The sequence below is a fragment of the Bacillus rossius genome, chromosome 12 (genome assembly GCF_032445375.1).
Source record: "Bacillus rossius redtenbacheri isolate Brsri chromosome 12, Brsri_v3, whole genome shotgun sequence".
NCBI lineage: Eukaryota > Metazoa > Arthropoda > Insecta > Phasmatodea > Bacillidae > Bacillus > Bacillus rossius.
Window position 1 is genome coordinate 27,779,748 of NC_086339.1, and position 18,877 is coordinate 27,798,624.

The following is an 18,877-nucleotide window of genomic DNA, read 5'->3' on the forward strand; positions in this document are numbered from 1 at the left end:
AAATTCCAAACCAAATGGTGCGATGAAGTAAGGGCTTTTGTGGACCTAGTGAAGGGGAAAAAAATACATCGCGATGTATCATTATCTATGATTATGTAATATTTAAAATCATTTAATATCACACAGAAAACCTCGGTATATTTCGTAATTCTTTTTTGAAATATGTGAGTAATAAATTAAATAAATAATTAAACAAACTATATAATATTTAAGGGGAATTTATTGATATGATGAACATCATTTTAAGTTGTTTTTTTGCGTCAGAGATAGTGCAACTGCATGAAATAACTAAAGCAGGGTTGCCGAAATCATGTAGGTGCATGGCAGGGCATGCTTAACTATGGTTGTAAAAAAGTTATTAAAAAATTTATATAGATTTCTGTAAGAAGTCTACTCATGAATAACATTTAATAGCCATTACTTTCGCCTACACAAAACTCGTTTTACGGTTTCGTTTTCGGCATGAATATTTTGGACTAAGAAAAAGGCTTAACCAGATGTTTTCATTGACATTTTAGGCACGAAAAATTTGATAAATTGCACTGCAAGTAGTATAGTGACGAAAATCTTACTAAAAATACCAATTAAATTCACAAACTACAGAAGCAAAGTTTCTGAGCTTTCTTTACTGTAGCTCCTCTACAGATACTAAATCATTAATTTTTTGCTGATATGCACTCAGCGACTCTACGAGCAGTGTGTTGTATTTCTCTGATTACTCGACATTTTTTTTGCATAGCTTAAACCGGTGGATCAAGAAGGATGAAATTTTGCATATAAGTTTTTTACATAACTTGGGTGAGAACTAAGAAATGATTTTTGAAAATTCATCCCCAAAGGGGTTTAAATAGGGTATGAAGTTATGTATGGAAGTTTGTAATTTTTAAAGTTAGAAATGGAGAATTTGACTAAATTCGGCGGGCACGAGGTCTTCCGAAACAGCGGAATGTTGTAGAATCCGAGACACAACAACACGAAACAACACACACACACACACACAATGTGACAGCCATATTAATTGCTCGAATCAGCCTATGGCTGATGTTTCTCCCACGCGGAGGTAGAAAGAAGGCAGCAGTCCATCGGCTGGAGCTCTCCCGCGGCCCGTGGTTCGATGCCCGGGGTCCGGCGCGAGGCTGCGATGACACACGCTGTCGCAGCCTCGTCCGACCACGCGACTGGTCTCGGCTACCCGGGCCTGCACGAGGGGGAGGGTGCGGTCATAACGTAGAAACACATAACTTAGAAACACGTTACTGAGAAACAAGAAACACGTAGTTAATTAGAAACACGTAACTTAGAAACACGTAACTTAGAAACACGTAACTTAGAAACAAACAACGTAGAAACACAGAAATTAGAACCACATAACTTAGGAACACACAACTTATAATCACGTAACTTAGAAACACGTAACTTAACAAGCACGTAACTTATAAACACGTAACTTAGAAGCAAACAACGTTGAAACACACAACTTAGAACCACATAACTTAGAAACGCACAACTTAGAATCACACAACTTAGAAACACACAACTTAGAAACACGTTACTTAGAAACACGTAACTTAGCAACAAACAACGTAGAAACACATAACTTAGAAACACACAAGTTATATTTTTCTAAGTTATGACAGTACTAAGCTATGACGTTTTTGCGTTGGGTGTTTCTATGTATTGGCAGTTCAAAGGAGATGCGTTTCTAAGTTGTGATAGTTCTAAGTTATGATTTTCCGAGTTTTGAAGTTACTAAGTTGCGTGATTCGGCGTTGTGTTCTAAGTTGTGTGATTTTTACGCTGTGATGGTTCTACGCGGTGACAGATTTCAAGTTGTGTGATTCAGCGTCGTGTGCATCTAAGTCACGGCCGTCCTAGGCTAAGTGGGAGTCCCGAGGCTCGAGCCCAGGTGCCCTGGGACCCGGGGCCCCGCCCTTGACCCTCGGCCGCGGAGGGCGCACAAGGTCAGTGGCACATCGGCCCGCGCGAGAGCGCATCTGCCGACAGTATGTGGAGGCGCGGTCGTCCCCTACTCTCCCCCCCCAACCCTCTCTCTATCATTCTGGCGTCGCCCGTCGCAGCTGTGCATGTTCCACATACACACACTCTCATCTCTCTCTCTTTCTCCGAGAGCCCATAGGAGAGAAAAAAATTTATGCCCGTAGAGAGAGAGGCAGGGTAACCGTCGGGCAGAGTTCATTCATTGAGCGTCTGGTGCTTTCGAAGGACACTGCATCTTCGACGATACCTGTCGTCTGCTTACGCGCTAAGACACGGCAGTGTTTCCAAGCGCAAAAAAAAAAAAAAAAAATTGGTTGTCTTTAAAGTCGGTTAACGGACGATAGTTTAACGTGACAACGTCATAACAAAACATTGATGAAAGTATTGCATGCTTTAAATAATAAAATTGAATCATTTTTATTGTATTATCACTATTTTGTATGGATAAAAAGAAGTGAAATTAAATCTACAATTTAATTGATAAATTTACTTTTATTTGCACTCATTAATTCAAATATGTTTATTACTTTAACGAAGAGATTATTTTAACTATATCTTTTATACATGTTTGCCATTTAACTTTATCCAATCTGTGTTATTCTGTTTAGGATAGGACGATGATAGGAAAAGTAGGAAACGAATGGGAGTGTTTAAAGTTTAATGTGCCTCGAAAAAGTCAAATAGATGGTTGTTCCAAATCGAGTGGAAGAGAGATAGATGCGGCGCAAGCGTACAATGAGCGTAACGGGACACAGCGTAACGAGACAATGTGCGTAACGGGTCACTTTTTCGCGTGTGCAGCAGGCGTTCATCGATTTATTAGACGTAGTAACGCCAAAAACCTAAGGTTCACTGAATGGAATCAGACTCTCGAATAACACGCCTTCTTACATCTTGGGGATTTTATTTTTATCATTATTAAAAGTTAAAGTTATTTTTTTTGGGTAGTTTTGTTGCGTGATTGTAATACAAAATATCAATCCTTCATCATTTTCGCACGTCCGTAATTAAAATCAAACGTCAGCAGGTAAAGTCGAAAGACAATTAAAGTACTCTAGCATCGTAAAAATAATATGATTTTGGACCAAATTTTAATTTTGTTTCTCACACTACAGTTCTGTTGCCTAGTAAATCGTTTTTAGCTGCAGATTAATCAAGTAAAAAAAAATAAAAAAAATATACATATGACATATGGTCTAAAATGCTTCCCAAGATTGATTGTATACGCATTTGAAGTTGCAGCTGAACAGAGCGTTTTTTGAAAAATTAAGGAACAATTAATTATGAAATGCCAAGCTTTTAACGTGATGTCTAATTGATCAAAGTTGCACTGAAGTTGAAAATCTTTTCGCTGAATTAACTTATTAAATAAAAATAAAATAATTTAGGCCAACACGTTTATTTCTCGTAAATTTTGGCGACGCGAAGGAATATTGTGGCTTTTAAAAGCGGCTTTTTAATCACATGACCAAAATAATGACAAAGAACGAAATAGGTCGACGCCTAGCAGGTGTGCAACACTCACATTACGCAGTTTGAAAGGTGCCGCCTAAAATCAGGGGCACTGACTGTAAAGCAATGTACACGCAAATGAAAGGTAACTCTAAGAAAACATTGAACTAAACTAAACGAAAACAACTGCAGGCGTAACTTTAAGCACATAACGTGAAAACTGATATATATATATATATATATATATATATATATATATTACGTGTCATCATACACCACAATTTGTGAGGAAATATCTTGTCATAAAACATAACTTGTTAACGAAAGTATATTTTGTTTTAGGTACCACAGTTCACGAAATTTATCATCTAAAGTGTGATAAATTAATTCCAATCCTGAAAGTCACACGCCTTAAGACACAGCCGTTGGAGACAGGATGTCTCATTTACCGTTGGGATACATACCTGTATAATAGCATTGACAAGTACGTACATCTCTTCATATTTTTATTACTTATTCTAAACCACACAAACATTTTAAATCTGAAATTTTGTATATAGAAATGTATTAAATGAAATGTGGCATTGTAAGTGGTGTACCCGCCAACGATTTGTATATTTTATGACTAAATATAATATAAATATAATTTAAATTTTAAACATAAAGTTATTTACAACACCAATAAAACCATATTTTACCTCAAATAAAAAAATGTAACAATAGTGTAATATTAAATCAAAGAAAACATAAATAAGAAAACTTCCAAGTAATTTAAAATTAAATATAATTCTGAACTATTATTGTAACAACATTTACACAAAAATAATAAATATAAAATTTATCTAAACAGTCACTTCAAGGTTTTTGGCAGAAAATTTTTAGTTAGTAGTATAATTATTTGGAAATTAGGACAGTAGAATCCTTCTGAACGCTTACATGTTGTTGCAGTCTTTATGAGCACAATTACAAACAGATCTGCACCTACGACCAACTATTCACACATATTGGATACACCTGTACTGTTTGCAATTAAGTAATTTACCTCAAATTCAACGTTAGACATTTAGTTTCTGTCTCTTCCTCAGACGACTATTTGAAGTTAATGTTCCTCCGGACTCTTTTCCGATTTTTTTTTGCCAGCTGACACCTATTTTTGCAATTGATTTCTATATATTTTCCTTTCTTCTACTACTGTTTTTTTTCTTTTTATATCCACTTTTCTTTTTCTTGGCAAGCAGTTCACAATGGTAATGAAGATAGAATTTGAGAATGTTGCTTTGTCTTTGTTTAGCTTCGAGGACATTTTATCGGTACTGCTATACACGAGAGATTTCTGCTACTGTCAGAACATGAACAGTCTCTTCATTTTCATCACCAGCGTTTCTTGGTTAAATACTGAACATCCTGTCATTTTCATTTGGTTCATAAATTACATTTGGCACGTGGATAATATTTTCATTTTCAACAACTGATGAAAGGGGGTCATAAAATTTATTATCAGTCACAAAAAAAACGTAAGTCATGAAGTTGTGAAAAAAATTAGAATTATAAAGTATAAAGCCTTCGAAGTTTTTTTTTTTTGCGATAAATCTAAAAACTGTATTAATGTCATATTCTTATAACTTGTAACATACAAGAAAGGAACAAAGTAAACGCATGATAGGGCTTCTGCTACATTAGTTAAATTGTATCTCAACATATTATTAGTTTATTTTGTCGTCGTTTTGAGTCTTGTACAGAAAGAACTCCCCCCCCCCCCCTCCTTTTCCTTTTTTCAACTTCACCCAATTTAAATTTAATCTGGTGTTGTCAATAAATAGAATTCACAGAAGCGGTCTTTACCGGATTCAGAGAGATTGTAATACATAACCATTTAAAATATAAGGCAAAAATGTATATTGTGGACGAACCAAGCACAAACAAATTATTTCGTACAACTGCACATCAGGAAGTTTACAAAACACAAGCGAAAGTAATATATTACATCGATGCTTCACTCAGAAGATGCCACATAATATATTGTTAAGATTTTATTCAGGTAGAACATTCAACTAATCCAATGATGGTTTTTAGTTTTAGAAAATAATAAGTGGAGGCGCCAGGTATCGATCCTGGTACCTCTCGCATGCTAAGCGAGCGCTCTACCATCTGAGCTACGCCCCCAGATGACGTTAGATCATTGGACTAAGTTATATCAGAGTGTTTACTATAAGATTTAAAACTGTGCAAGTTACGGCAAACTCTCTTTTTACGGGTCATTGCTGATAGGATGTGTTTCCACTAAAAAAGTATTTTAATGTCTGCACTATGCCTTGCATTAAACAGGAATGGGGTCGTACCCCACTTTCTCGGTTTCATGTATTGTATTTGCTTTGAAAGTATTTTAAAATATTAATTTAGTTGACGTAAAAGTTACAGTTAACCACGAATAATAACCTCAAGAGTACGAATCCGTGAACTTTGATTTATCGAGTCATACAAGGAAATAATAAAAAAAGTTGCACTGCAGTATGTGACAGTATAAAAAAATATGTATTGCCACCACATGCAATAGAAGTAAATCTTCATGTTTATGATGATATGACATTTGAAAGGTTATCAGATAAATATTTAAAACACCTGTACAAGTACGCAAGATTAAAAACTTGCAGTCATGTGAACATCTAGTGTCGGTATTGCAAGACACAAAAAATAAGGGTCTAGGTGTTGAATATGTCACACCTGTACCCTGATCGTATTCCACGTGAACGATAGGACACGGCCAGTCCCTTATTTTTAGGAAAAAGATTTTGGTGCCCTATCCGTTTCCGTTCTGGTGCCAAAATTACGCGCATGCGCAGAGCTCAATTTTTCATTAATTTCGTCCATATGGCTGAATTGCATTTGGCGCCATTAACTCGTGTATAGTCATTTTTATGATCATCAGTGGATGTACCAAGTGTTTTGGTGTGCCAAATTAAAAATTTTATCACAGCGAAACTATTCTGGAATACATTTGGTACACTTTAATGGTAATAAACCAACAATCGCATGCATACAGGGTTTACATTTGATGGCTCAGATTGTCAGATATATCTTCAAGTAAATATCTATAGTAAAAACTACTCTGCCAGTTTAGCACCCCCTCCCCCCCCCCCTTTTCAACCGACTGCAGTGCCCAGGGCACATATATGTCCCTGTGTTGTTGTGTAGTAAAAAAAACATGTTCTAATATATAAATTAGAAGAAGTTGCAAAACTTTCTTGTATGCCACACCACAAAATATGTGGCTACGTAAATAAAGTGAATTAATTTTCATGGGTTTGTTGGCCTGATAATAGTTTATGCATTACTTCTAAAAATCAATGCAGCTATGTCAATAACATATTATTAAAGCTGCTATCTAACGGGTGGGCCCGAAACTACTTCAAAAAACTAGGTTTACGTCTCGGCAATTAGAGTTTCTCCCCTATGGACCTCCTTATCGCAGTTAGATGCACGCAGGCTCTCAGTGCGGGCGGTTCTGGGTTTGATTGAGCACAATAAATCAAGTTTTATTCGCGAGGGGTTACGCCACTCACATTGATTATTTCTTACATACTTTGGAGGAAAGATTTTCGTACTCCCACATTGACGGAACAGCTAGACGAATTGTAAATGCCTAACAGTGTACAGCTCATGGCATGGAGAAGGATGAAGGACATGGTTCACCAAAGGACTGCACCAACACCTTATTACGCATGCCGATACAGAAATCAAAGACAGCTGTGTGCAGTCGTGTGGAAAAACACTGGAGGTACATGAGCGTATGTACAAATGTGTGGAAGTAGAAGAAAACATATTTAAAAGCATTTTGTTTTCTAAACATTTTGTTTTCATTTTGTTTTTCTGTTACTCCAAGTTTAATGCTCAACTATAAAAAATAAGGTCTGGTTTTTCCTCTCAATTACAATGTAAATATTGGGAACAGGACATACTTATTTTGTTACAAATAATGTGGTCAGTAAACCTTGTCAGTGGTGGTAAATACTCGTGAATCATAGCGTATGATCTTCAAGCTTTGATTAGCATTTGAAAAACCCAATATTTTGGATTTTATTGCCCCTTGATTGTTTTTAATAATGCCAAACCTGAAAAAATGTACAACAATTGTAAGCGCACGTTCGATACGTCTGTTTCATGATTGGGAAACTTATCACCAAGCCTCGGGCAAAACACGCTACCAACTCCTCCACAGCTGCAACGGATTCTTCTGGAATGTCGCCTTCTCCCCTCGCCAACACGCCACAATGACACGGCATCAAAAATAAAAAAATAAAAAAATATTATGAAACTCTCGACGTGCACGACATTAAAAAAAAAAACAGTTAACGCGTACGACATGGCGAGCTCGGCATCTTCCACCACGCCGTCCTACGTTCGCTGGCAAAAAAACAAAACAAAACGACCATAGTACCAGCTCGCCGTCGCCAGTAAAGAGACAGTACTACCAACTTGCGCGCGTTAACATTACTTTTCATTAGCGCACCCTGTCCTGCTTCCTCCGCGCTTTCGTCTTCTTATCTACAGCCACGTCTGCACGCTCTCTCTCTCTCTTTCTCTCTCTCGTTCTCTCCTCAATCCGAGCCTCATTTCCAGCCTGCTCGGTTTTTTTTTACCTACCCGTACATTCTACGGCGTGTATTTCTTTTTCGTGATTTTGTTTTCTTCTTTGTCTCGGGGCCGGCGCGAAGCGTGGATTTTAAGCGCTGCACCTGCCCTCGAGCGGCGGAGGACTGAACCCAGCTTCAAGTAGAGACTTGTTTGCGAGCGAGGGCATTGGCATGTCGACGTGCTGCGCCAAGAGTGTTTTTTTTTTACCTCTCTCTTCTTTTCAGCCGGAAGACTACATCTGCAGAGACCGAAAATAAGCACACGCTTCGGAAATTTTTTTTTCAAGTGCCAAGAAATCTACTCGGTTTTTCAGAATTAGAAGTTGTCTTTTGAATTATACAGAATTTTCCGTGTTTGGTTACGTATCGATAGTTCGTCCATTAGGCTCTCGAAAGGGATGTTAGACTTCAAGGTATTATGAAATTACGTTGTTTAATTTTAATTTTTTTTTTATTTTTTAATCTTTGCTATACGTGCTGGTCAACAGCCAGTTACTGACCGGTAATCATTTCTCACCATCATACATTTGGCAATTTATTTTTCTATAGTAAAATTTTCGAAGTATCTCTCCTATTGGTGATACAACAGGGATAAATGAGTCGACCAATTCCAATCACCACTTTGTCCTTCATAAGTGATTTCCCAGAAAATAGGAAAAACCTGTATTTTTTCTCTGGAGATGTTACGACTAATGGAATGTTAACTTAGCTGTTTAGATTTAATAGGTGGCATGTACCCATAAAGGAAATAAAAATTAAACAGCTAGTTTTTGAGAAATTCCGATTTAAATGTTGGACAAAGTGGAGTTTGGAAATATCAAAGAGACAAAGTGGTATTTGGAACAGTACATGTTGGAGAAAGTGGCTAATGGAAACACGTATTTTCTTCTCGATATAGTAATGATATTTTATTGCACAGTTTTAAACACACAAACAATGAAAAACAAAGTAACAGTTGTAAATTAAAAAGAAATGTTGAAAAATCTTGCCACAATATATTTGAAGCTATTATTACAAGGTCGTAAAACAACAACATTAAAATAATATATTCATAATTAAATTAAAAGAAAACATTTAAACCTTAGCCGCTATTCAAGAAACTTGAATAACAATGAATATTAATGACAGTGTATGCAAATAATCAATTTCACCAAATCAACAATGTTTAATTGAATGCTACACATGCAGTTCTTCAGATTCTTCCATTGGTTGGTCTTCTGCATCACTTTCATGTTCAATGATTGTATGAACACTGTCAACACTTACTGACTGATATAATTGCAAGTATAAGTTCAGGTGGTATTCAGATTCTTTCCACTTGCTCCCAAAGTGTTTACACAAAAGATTGTTAATGTCCTGCAGCTTACTGCCTTTAATCTGAACACCAGATTCCAGAACCTCGGGTGTTAAATCTGAGAGTGTAACACCACGCTTCAAAACACTTCGCCCTTGTCCTAGGTCTGTTCTATAAAAACACTCCCCTCGAACGAGAATCAATGCTGAGTTCTTGCACGATCTCGTTAAGATAAAATAAATCTCTTACACTGGGAAAATCTAAAATGCCATGACTGTGTTGGTTTTATTACACGAGTTACAGCTTCCTTCCAGTCAAAAAATTGAAAATGTTCTTTTCGACGAAGCAAAGTACCATGATTACTCAAAATTGTGTAATATTCATCAGGAAGCACAATTGTGTCAAGTTTGTTCAATTCTCTCTCTATTCTGCCAAATATTCTATCAGGTGGAATTTAGGAGTGTCCTGTGAAGGGAAAAACAACAGAACTTGCTGAACGTGTTGTGGAGCTTGACTGAGCCATTTACTTGCCATTCCAATAAGGGTTCAGTTTTTATTTTGACCACTACAGCCATCAGCGAAAAGACGAACTGTAGTAATACCCGTAATATCTGTATTTGTTAATCTATTAAACACAGCAGAGGCGATCTGGTTGGTAGCTTTTGGGAATTCATTTTCAGACCATGAATAAATGAATGTGTTTCTTTGATTTTGTGGGGATTTAGATGTTCCTTGGCATACTGTGAAATTATAAATATTTAATTGACGACTATAGTAGCTAGCTTGATCAGGAAGTTTTGGCAGGATCAGATTTTTCTGACAATCTAACGAAAATGTCAGTTCACCCGGTTTTTCTTCTGCTAAAAGCAAACAGATGCCCTCATCACTTGATAATAGAATACAAAACATAAAACACAACAGCTGTCGCTATAAGTCATCATAGATAACACAAAACACAGTGAAAACGAGACCAAACAAAATAATAAACAAGACTTTTATAGTCTAAACATGAAATACAGACATTCATTTGGAGGAACTAGACAAAGCTGGTTTTGGAATATTATTCCGTACACCAAAATGGCAGCCATTACACAATGTCTGGACAAAGTGTGTTCTGGAATGAAAAACAGACGTGGACAAAGTGTGATGTGGAAATAAAACAGAACTGGACATAGTGGGTTCTGGAAATGTTTACAGTTTTACACATCAATTTTCTAAGGGACAATGTCGAGTTTGGCAATTCTTTTTTGCGGATTCCCATAGATATGACTACAGAGAATATTCTTGTGGCATTATCTCAATTTTTTCACTTTTTGGACAAAGTGGTTTTTGGAAATGGTCGACTCAAATGCGCTACTCGTAGTTTTGTTTAAGCGTTTATCTTTAATTATCTACAAGCTTCTTTGTGTATTAATAAACAGGCTGCATCATTAAAGCACAGGGAGAAACTTACAGATTATTTTAGGCACCAAAGCGGCTGCAGTAGACACGATAACACTCCCTTTTTATTTTTTTCTCTCGGGTGCTTTCCATATATAAATTTATGGCCATAGCTCTCTTTTATTTGTTGTATTGACTAAATATTAACTATTAGTAGTAAAATATCACGTAGCCAGGACGTATCCGTGGAGGGGTTTGAGGGAAATTAGTGTTTTACTTACCCCCCCCCCCCCGAAGAAGTAGTGGGTTCGTACCCCGGCGAAGAGAAGCTATAATCCTCGGCGCAAGTTGGACCTGACACAGCGGATGTGGCGGTGACGTACCGCCACAGACATCGCTGTCGAAAAGACGCCATGACAATATAAAAAAAAATTGGTCGTCTGTAAAGTCGGTTTACGGACTATAGTTTAACGTGACAACGTCATAAAAAAACATTGATGAAATGATTGCATACTTTTATGAATAAAATTGAATCATTTTTATTGAATTATCACTATTCAGTATGCAGGGGTGCCCACAAGGTGGGGTAACGACGCAGACTGCGTCATTAAAATTTCAGGGGGGGGGGGGGGTTTGTTAAAAGACGAGAAAAATGTATATATTATTTACATAATTATAGCTTCTAATGTGAAAATACGTTTCTGGTGCTTTGATAATTGAAAGGGATCTTGTAAATCAAATTGGCAACCCCGCACTTTCCTCAACAAAAGCAGTTTGGCATCTGTCGGTTCAGGATGGAAATATTACCTGATATGAAAATAATTATTAGAAAATCAGTTTTAATTAATGCAAAATGTGATAAAATATAATACTAAAAAAGTATAATATTATAAAATCATTGAGTAAATCATTGGAAAATGGCATAAAAAATTTCGGGGAGGGGGGGGCGCATCATTAGGTTAGGGGGGGGATGAGTCATAGTGTTTGGGGGGGGGGGGGCACCTCTGTTGTATGGATACAAAGGAGTGAAATGAAATCTACAATTTAATTGATAAATTTACTTTTATTTGCACTCATTAATTCAAATATTTTGATTACTTTAACGAACATATTATTTTAACTATAACTTTTATATATGTTTGCTATTTAACTTCTTCCAAACTGTGTTATTGTGTTAAGGGTAGGACGATGATGGGAAAAGTAGGAAACTAATGGGAGTGTATCAAGTTTAATGTGCCTCATAAAATTTCAAATCGATGGTTGTTCCAATCGAGTGGAAGAGAGATAGATGCGGCGCAAGCGTACAATGAGCGTAACGGGACCCAGCGCAACGGGACAATGTGCGTTATGGGACACTTTTTCGTGCGTGCAGCTGGCGTTCATCGATTTATTAGACGTTGTCACGTCAAAAAAACAAGTGAGTGAGTCTTTCAGTACTCGCCAGCGATGCGTGTGTAGAATCTAACCTCGGCAACGACCAAATTAACGTGTTCTCATCTTGAAAATACACTCACTCATACACGAAATAATGCCGAACGTGATAAATATATACGCTAATTGTGTTTCTCAGCTATAATTCTTGACGCTGAATCACACGTAGTTTCGTTGCTCGAGGAACTACCTGGACTGTTGAACCATTGATTTTCATAGCGAAATTTTAAACTGTGTAATGAAAAGGCTCCGATAAAAGGTAAAAAAAATGTCTCGGTAAAAACACTAAAAACCCGGCTTTGGGCCTGATTTTCGACAAGGAATTTCATTCAAACACTGCTCATATTGTTTAAATTCATTAAACAAATTAATTCTATAAAGTATCCCTTTCGCTTTGTGAACTTGTGTTCATGCCATCTTCCGAACCGGCAACACCGTTACACATTGTTACACATATCCGTTAAATGTCGCATTCACGAAATCACCCCCACCAAATGCCGTACACCGAGAGTACGAGATGTTACACATAAAAAAAATGGGGTGTGGCTGTGTCATGGACGCGGCCGTGTGTTGTACTTGAATACGTGTGCGTAACAGGTAATACTTTCTATACAAGATATAAAATATGCTTTTATTATCCTGACATCATATATATTCACTGTAACTATTTTACACTAATGTCTTATACATGCAATTGATAGATTCTGACGAGATCTGACGATTGAAACTCAAACGAACGTTGTAACTTCTCCGAGTCAAAAGTTATACTAAATGGAAATCTCGAAACGCAACAAAAATGACCTCAAAATGGCGGCGCTTCCTCCCTCCACCGCGCGCGATGCGAAACACAGTCCACACTTAGCCAAATGATTTCTTTGATCCTTTAGCTATCCAGCGGTGTAATTAAATTTTGGATGGAGATGATAGATATGTAGCTGCAACACTAAACTTATCTCCCGATTGTAAAGACGTATTCACGTTATAAAAAAAATTGGTTGTCTGTAAAGTCGGTTTACGGACGATAGTTTAACGTGACAACGTCATAACAAAACATTGATAAAATGATTGCATACTTTTATGAATAAAATTGAATCATTTTTATTGAATTATCACTATTTTGTATGGATACAAAGAAGGAGTGAAATGAAATCTACAATTTAATTGATAAATTTACTTTTATTTGCACTCATTAATTCAAATATGTTTATTGCTTTAACGAACAGATTATTTTAACTATAACTTTTAAACATGTTTGCTATTTAACTTCTTCCAAACTCTGTTATTCTTTTAAGGATAGGACGATGATGGGAAAACTAGGAAACTAATGGGAGTGTTTCAAGTTTAATGTTCCTCGAAAAAGTCAAATCGATGGTTTTTCCAATCGAGTGGAAGAGAGATAGATGCGGCGCAAGCGTACAATGAGCGCAACGGGACACAGCGTAACGGGACAATGAGCGTAACGGGACACTTTTTTGTGCGTGCAGCCGGCGTTCATCGATTTATTAGATGTTGTCACGTCAAAAAAAAAAACCTCCGGCCTCCTGCGGGTGACAGTCAATCAAGGTCGAAAAAAACGAAAACCCGTCGCTGCCACGAGGTTTCGTTGGAGTCGTGGAAGCTACGACGCGCGATGCGCGAGCGGATATTCGAATCGCGCGAGACGGCACGGGAGATCGGCCCGACGGCGAAGAGCTAGCCGTCAAACTCGGTGGAGATGGACGGTTAAATTTCCGGATCATGGACTCGTGTTGGTAAGGGGAAGGGGGAGGCGCGTGAGAGAGAGAGACAGATATATATCCACCCCTCTTCCCCCACTCTCTAACCCTCCCAGAAATCCGCATGTCACTCGCTGGCCAAGCCTATTTTCTTTCCGAACCAAACGGGAAACTAAAAATGTTTTAAGGGACAGGTCCTAGTTAAGGAGGTACCTAGGTGCGTTTCAGGCCGAATTCATGCCAAGTCATGCTGGCATTAGCCATGCAGCATTGCGTTCCTTGTTCTGGGATTTGACCATGCCATGACAGCGATTGGCGCCATGATTAACCCCACACTAATTTAAAAATAGCTTAAAACTATGCTAAGTTGGGCCAAGGTAAAACCTGCACTGGTACAGCGAAAATCCTCGGCACCTACATGGAAGGGCATGCATTAATCGCTTTGGAGTATACAGGATACAGAGGATGTCATGGATGAAGAGTTGGGACAGAGTAGAAGAGAGAGTCTACCACGTGGGGGATTTGGGAACTTGGACACGTGGTCCGCTTTCATATTTTGTATCCATCGCTGGACTGGGGAAGAACACGATACACCGACCTTCCGATCAGTCCCGGACATGCCCGAAGCTCGCTGTTCGTTCGTGCAACAGCACTACCGGAAGTCATCACGTTTTTAAGATTATTACCACTAAGATATAGTATTAATAACTAGTAGTTCATCCGGAATTGAGATCTCTAGGTGTTCCGTGTTTAGTAAGTTAGTAAATTTTAACCCCATACTCAATATTTACAATGAAATTGAAAAACTTGCTGACAAAATAATACAAAACATAGATATTCGTGCAAATTATTTGAAAGTATGCATATACAGTATATTATATGCACATATTCCAAACTAAGGGCAGTATAAAACATACAGTACCTCATAGAGATATGACTTGTGCCAAATGTTTAGATACCGCAACTAAAAGATTTTGTTAAGAAATAAAAAAAAGCCTACTATTAATAACCACTCAAAATATTATCAAACAGGTTTTACTTTTGGGGGAAAAATTCGTGGTAATACTTTGCTAACTTAAAAATTTACTAACTTTAATAAACTATCGTTTGAAATAACGTGTTAATTTACTTAAGTACTTTTTTACATTATTACTTATCGAATTTACCTTATTTAAAATTGTTATGCCACGTTTATACCTTCAAAGTATAGTTTTTCTCAAAAGTATTGCATGTTTTATTTTATTTTGAATTGTTTTTGAATGTGTAGTTATTTATTATTTTGTAGCAAAATTTTTAGTCACATTATTTAATGATTTGGTGAAGGATGGGGATTTCAAAATTAAAAAAAAATTATAATTTGAAAACTATGACAGATTTGAATTTTGGGTTTTTGATTCAGAGCCGTTATTTACTAGCCTATAATATTTTCTCGGTTTGACGTTTAGCTATGGAACATTATGTATGTTTTTTTTTTGGAGTAACTGTTTGTCTAGACGAGTATCAGTCACTAGACCGAAAGTCATTTGACCGATATTTTGGTCAAATGACTTTCGATCTAGTGCCTTTCGTTCTAGTGCGTTTTGGTCTATTGCCGTCCGATCAAATGCCTGTCGCCAGATTTAAGACATAGGCCTAATCCCATCGAGAGATATATTTTGAAATTTTCTGTCTAGTGCACTTCGGTCTAGTGCCTTTCGGTCTAGTGCCTTTCGGCCAACTGCCTGTTTGCAAGGTTAAGCCATGACTTGATGTAAGTTTTTGGACATACGCCATTGCTAAGAACTTTTTCTGTTGAAGAAAAACTAATAAATAAAATAAATAAATAAAAATAAAAATACTCAAAAAAAGATACAAAAAACACACAAAATTAAGCAAACAATTGCTGTTGTCAACAAGGATATGAACACCACAAAATATTCCGAAACAGGAATATGGTCAGCAAACAAAGAAAAAACAAAGAAAAATGTACTAAGAGAACGAAAAAATCCCCACAAATGATGACAACACAAAAATATTGAAACCCAAAATAATTCAGCACAACAGTTGAAGCGAGACAAAAAACATGACAAAACGAAAAAACAAACAAATACAATAGTTTTACCTAAACAGAAACAAGCGACGTTTCGGGAACTGCTATCTGCTCCCGTCCTCAGGCAGAGACGCACATGGTACGGAAACACAGGTGCGACTGAGAAGGGGCTGGAAAATGAGGGTATTTATCAGAGAAAGGGCTACATCTTGCTCAGCCAATGACAGACGAGCTGTCTCCCCATTGGCTGTGCACCATGTAGTTAAAGCGGATTGGTTATGGTGGGTTGAGTATTGGCTATTGTTTTGTGCTGCAGGGATGTTTCTCTCTTTATCAAAGGGATCCACATATTTTTTAATTCAATGCTCTGCTGGCTGAAAATATTTTTATTGCTAATAATGAAGGCTGATTCTTTGATTTTCCTTTTTATTTTATCGGATTCCTGTATGAGTGGTGTGGAGTCTTCCCAGAGAATTTTGTGGCTATTTTCCCATGTATGTTCAGCAAGTCTGGATTTTAGGGTTTCACCCTTCTTGCAGTTGTTTTTGTGTTCTTTGATTCGGGTGGATAGAGCTCTGCCAGTTTCACCTATGTACATGTGGCCACATTCACAGGGGATTTGATACACACAGTTGTGAGTTTGTAATTTTTCTGTGGCTGGTTTCACCTTGGTAACAATACTTTTAATAGTAGATTTAGAACGGAATGCTGTTTGAAGTCCATATTTATTTCCTAGGCGTCTTATTTTTTCTGAAAGCCCTTGAACATATGGAATAACTAGGGTTCCTGCAGGTTTCTCAGTTTCTGTGGATTTGAGTGTTTTGTTGGATTTCAAATGCTGTTTGATGGTGTTGACAGGGTAACCATTGGCTATGAGTTCTTTTTTTATATGATTGTGTTCAACCGCAATAGATTTCTCATCAGAACAAATAATCTCAGCTCGGTTGGTTAGTGTGTGAATTATGCCAGTTTTTGTTGTTTTGGGATGGTTGGATGCAAAATTAAGGTATTGGCCTGTGTGCGTAGGTTTCCTGTATACTTTTGTTTCCAGGCTGTTGTTTTTTCTGCTGACTAGTACATCCAGGAAAGGAATGCTACCTTTGGTTTCTTTTTCATATGTGAATTTTATTGATGGCCTCAGAGAGTTGAGGTGGTTCACAAATTCCTCCAAAGTTTCAGGTCCATGTTGCCAGACAGTGAAGGTATCATCCACATAACGGAGCCAGATTTTTGGAGGGCTATTACTTTTGCTAAGTGCTTCTTGCTCAAAGATAACAAGGTTAAGCCATATTCCCAGTGAGATGAATATTAAAGTTTTGGGTCTAGGGCCTTTCGGTCAAGTTCAATTCGGTCAAATGACACTCGATCTAGTGCCTTTCTGTCAAATGACTTTCGATCTAGGGCCTTTCGGTCTAGTGCCTTTCGGCCAACTGCCTGTTTGCAAGGTTAAGCCAAATTCCCAGTGAGATGAATATTAAAGTTTTGGGTCTGGAGCCTTTCGGTCAAGTGCAATTCGGTCAAATGACACTCGATCTAGTGCCTTTTTGTCAAATGACTTTCGATCTAGGGCCTTTCGGTCTAGTGACTTTCGGCTAAATGAATTTCGGCCAAGTGCCTTCTGGTCCAGTGATTTTCGGTCTACTGTCGCTTCCCCGTCTAGACGACGTCCCGATCGCGTGGCGCGCTGGTGTGTCCGGAGTAACGGAAAGCACCCGAGGTCGGTGCGCGCTGGTTGTCGCCCGCCACCGAAGATGTCGTTCGGGTGTTTGGAGAGACGAGACTTGGTAGTTTCTTTTTTGTGAGACGCTTCACGCAGCACCCACTCCTCGACTTCATCTCCCCCTCTCCCCTTCATCATCTCCCATTCTTGCCGCTCCAAACATCCCATTCTCTTCAACCACCATGAGCGGGTGGAGATTTTTTTTTTTTTTCCCCCTTTTCGTCTTCTTCCACGGAGCGACGATGTGATACGTCCTCGCGTCTCACCCGCGTCACTCGAGCCTTGGGCGAAGAGACGCCTTACGTAGCGATAGAGGCCAGGAAGTGGCGGGTGGGTTGGGGGAACCAGCCAAGAGGTTACATGCAGTCACCCTTGAACCGCCACATGTCGCCGAGTTGCGCGCCCGCGTGAGAATGCTGGCCGCCTGATCTCACCCGTGGATAGAGAAGCTGCTCGGACCAGTTGCTCCAGTTGAGGCCGTTCGTGTAAGGCAGCGAACAAGCGATGTCTCGTTGGGCTACAACCGTAACCTGACTCGCGGGGAGTACTTCAGAACGGGTCGTCACCACAACGCCGAAATACCATAACGCCGAATGTCAAAATTGACCACAACGCCGACAGCTAGAAAACTGCTGTGTACCACAACGCCGAAATAACAACTGAATGAATTTGTGTGTGTTTCTTAAATGTACATTAACGCCGAAATACCACAATCAAACCTAACCTTACCTAACCTAACCTAACCTAGCATAATATAACCTAACCTAACTTAACTTAGCCTATACTAGCCTAACCTAACCTAGCCTAACCTAACCTAGTCTAACCTAACCTAGTCCAACCTATCCTAGTCTAACCTAACCTAGTCTAACCTAACCTAACCTTTGTGGCAGTCCTGCAATGACATTTTTCGGCGTAAGTGTATTTCGGCGTTGTGGTACACAGCAGTTTTGTAGCTGTCAGCGTTGTGGTAAAATTGGCATTTCGGCGTTGTGGTGCGTCCCCCTTCAGAACGTGTCCAAACCGAAACCCACTAGGGAAATAAATCGGAAGCTTTTTGATAACAGTGCCCTGCGCGAGGCTAAAAACTGGTTTTCCACGCATTCCAGCGGATGTTTTGCAACCAGCTATACAATTTTCAGGAAGAAAAAAAATTGAGATAGCAGCACCATCGCACAAAATTTTAACCGCCTTTCTAATTTTCTCAAGTACTTTGTAAGTTGTGTGAAT

At 38.2% G+C, this 18,877-nt stretch overlaps 1 protein-coding gene and 1 non-coding gene across 2 annotated transcripts in view; one reads left to right on the forward strand and one right to left on the reverse strand.

Moving 5' to 3' along the window:
- Positions 1–18,877, forward strand: part of LOC134537282 (uncharacterized) — a 149,671-nt gene that overhangs the window by 66,876 nt on the left and 63,918 nt on the right. The window lies entirely within an intron of this gene.
- Positions 5,541–5,613, reverse strand: Trnaa-agc (transfer RNA alanine (anticodon AGC)). The gene has a single exon. It is a non-coding gene; the product is annotated as a tRNA-Ala (tRNA).